Source organism: Sciurus vulgaris (assembly GCF_902686455.1).
Source record: "Sciurus vulgaris genome assembly, contig: HiC_scaffold_512_arrow_ctg1, whole genome shotgun sequence".
NCBI classification, from domain to species: Eukaryota; Metazoa; Chordata; class Mammalia; order Rodentia; family Sciuridae; genus Sciurus; species Sciurus vulgaris.
In genome coordinates, this window is record NW_027632518.1 from 307,861 (window position 1) to 311,525 (window position 3,665).

Sequence of the window (3,665 nt, forward strand, 5' to 3'; positions counted from 1 at the left end):
TCATTAGAGTAATACCAGATTCTGGAAAATTATTTCTACAAATGTCTTCTGACAGGCCCATTAGAATGTATAATATTTCAAGCTAAAAATTTTGAGCACAGCTTTCAACTATCAAGTATAAAGGGAACAAATCAAAGACAAGGAAATACATTGTACCTTAAGGTGTAATTCACAATATTGTATACTGTTGAATTATATGACAAGTCTGAAGGCAGGAGTGTAAATCTTATAAAGAAAGAATGAGGGTAAGCATAAAAAAATTAATATTTTCTTGTGTATATCAAAAATTTCCCAATCTATTCCATGAAAGTAAATATTTAAGACACATTCATGCACAGCAGAAACTACCAAGAGATATTCTACAAAGGAAGGACATTCAATATTGATAGTGATTTAAGAATTCTTAAGGGAAGTTTTACTCACCCAGAAAGAAAAGGTTTCTGTAGTTCTCCAATATCACATCTGTGTATAAATTCTTACCAGGCATTGCCATTCCACTTGAGAGAAATCAATGGGCACATCCCTCAATCTCAATGTATTCTGAAATAAGAATAAGTGGATAAATGGCACATTGGTCATGTGATCATTGAGAGAGTTTTTAATGTTACACAATGAAAGTCAGGAAAACTGGCTCTCACAAAGGTGAGGTATGTCAATTATTCAATAAGATACTTTTTAAACAAAGCATGGTTGCCTAAAATATGACTCTGAGGAAAGGGGATGACCTAATTTAAAAAATAGTGTATGTGCTACACTTTTGTGAAATAAAATGTAAAATTAAGATAAACATAAGAATATATATTTGGGGGCTATATTTATATTTTATAAAATAATGTAATTATATACCTCAAATGAGAAAGTTATAGTGAGTTAGAAGATTGCTTCCTTAATTTTAATGAGTACAAATATGGATTGGATATGTTGCTAATATGAAAATGAATTCAGAAGTCCTGGCATGGGATTTGGGTTTTTTGAATATGTATCATGCTCTCTAGTCTTGCCAATGCTACGGGTCCAAGAAATCCTCTTGAATAGCAATGAAGTAGAACACTAAAGAGAGTATATTGATGAATTTGTATTCAAATATTTTAAATGGCCAGTGCATCTTGCTACAATATGCTACAATAATAAGTAGCAACAAGACTTCTTTTTGATCATTCAAATATATATATATATGTATATATATACATATATATACATATGTATACATATATATACATATATATGTATATATTACTCCAAGAGTTTTTCATATCTTAATTCATATACCCAAAATCATCTATTGAGATTGGTAATGGTTTTATCTTTGAGGAAATTTTGTCAAACATCCAATTAATGCTATGCCTGTGTTTTTTGCAAATCTGCCTGGCCTATAATTCATAAAAAGGAACAAAAAAGGTGTGAAATTAAAAAGAATTTTGAGAGCAGTTATTGACAGTTACTATAACTGAGAACAGTAATGGAAACAAGTTGAGAAGCCCATGAAATCAATTTGATCAAATGATGCATTTTAGCACACACATTAAAATGGAAACTATATAATAAAACAGACAACTTTCCATGTAATAGTAAGTAAATACATTCAATTGTATAAAACTATAAATGAACTTGTGGTTGATGCTTTGTTTTCATGAAAGTACTAAAATACACACATTGAAGAACAGAATATAAAGAGCTACAATTTCTGAGTCTTGTATTTTCTTTGATATTTTCACTTATCATCTCTGAGCTATATTTTAGACTATAAATGAACTTAGAAATAGGATTTTTCACAGAAAAAATAGAAAGGTTATAATTCCTATGCCTTTGATCTTGAGTAGGAGTAAAATGAAAACATAAAAATATGGTTTACTTCTAACCTCTAGTTACAAACACAATATAGTAAAAAAAGGGGGGGTTGTATTTGTTCTCTAAAGGATGTCATATATTAAAAAATTCAAAAGAAAGAAGGGTTTCTGTATACAATTTTGTGGTTTATACAGATCACTTAGAAAATTTTTGAAGTGATAATGATAAAGAGAAACCTATTAACTTTCCTGAGAAGAACCTGGAAGATAGATTTGGTAGAAAGTGTAAATGCAAATAATAGGACACCATCATTGCTGCAATATGCATAGCCACAATGAAACAAAATGAAATAAAATGTAAAGCATTATGTCAATCTTCTTCAGATTTATGTTTTAATTGAAGCTTGATTTGTGTATGTTCCACACTTTGTAAGAACTAAAATAGTAGTTCAATAGACACTTTACTATCCCAGAGAGTGAGTCTCTCCATTTTTTTCTAGATTGCTGTAGTATATTGTATATCTTTCTAATATAAAGTATGAGAAAGTGACACTCATTTAATGAAAGAGATGCTGGAAGATTCAAGATTAATGACATCCATTATTGGCATGAGAAACTGAGTGAAAGATCAGTAAATTGTGCTCACACAATTTTGGCCCCATGGGAGAGTTACAAGTCACTTCCAAAGCCATTGATGGGAAAGATGAAGAAAGATGGACTCTCAGAGCATGGGTTTCTAGCTAAAATCTGTTCCTTGATCACTATGTCGATGTTTTTCTCCCAGTTCCCTCAGGCTGATTCTCTAGGTTAATATGGTGGATCACGCTTGCTGTAGGAAAGGAAATGATGGGATGAACCCTGTGGCAGTGTTGAAAAACTTCCCAAGTTACATTTGGCTCAGGCTTTTCCAGGGAAGGTGGAGAGAGGGAAAGAAGGTGTTGGCACAAAATGATGGCTTCGCATAGGACTCTGAAAAGTTCAGAGAAACTAGAGGCCCAGAAGGCAGAACACACCTGGATAGCAAGGAACTCCTGTGGCCATGAAAGTCTGCAATGCCCATACCAGGTACAGGAGGACAAATCCATCATGCATGAGCAGATGGAGTCATGGGGAATGAAAAACACTTACTTAACATGTCTACCATGTTAGACTGACCCAGCTCCATTAAGCACATGGTGGGCAGCATGGGAAAATGATGGTCAGGTTAGCACAGAGTTGGACAGGGCATCATGGCAGATACACTCCATCTGATTTCTGGATGAGCTGGTTCTTCCCCATCCATTAAAGCTTTGTGACATTCTCAGAGCTGAAGGATGTATTGCTGGCTGAGAACTTTGGAAAGCTTCCTCTAGTGAGACTGGGCAGAGGTGGCAGGGTGGGGGTGTGACTGCCTTGAGAAAGCAGCTGAGAAATTGATGAATTGATGTTTCCAGAGACTTCAGAGTTTATGCCTGGTCTGATAAGAATCATGATTCAATGCTCCAACTTCAGGCTATTTTGACAAATGAAATACTTCCATCCTAACCTCTCTAGGCAGCAAAGAGAGAAAACAGGCCTTCCTAGGATTCAAGAGGATAAAAAGGGACCTAGAAAAGCAAGATATGACCTTCCAGATTGGAATGGAGAATGAGTCTCTTCTAATTGAAGCATCCAGATGAAGTGTGGAAAAGGAAGTATGATTTACTTCTTTATCAATATTTAATCACTCAACAATAACACCAATGCAAATCTAAGGCACTAACACCTTCACATGTCAAACAGGAAATATGCTCAACACTACAGGTCATGAATACATCACATGAATAAAACTGAAGTCTAAAAATGAACAGAAGCTTCTAATATAAAGGGCTACAAATTAACTGTTATGAGAAGGAAATA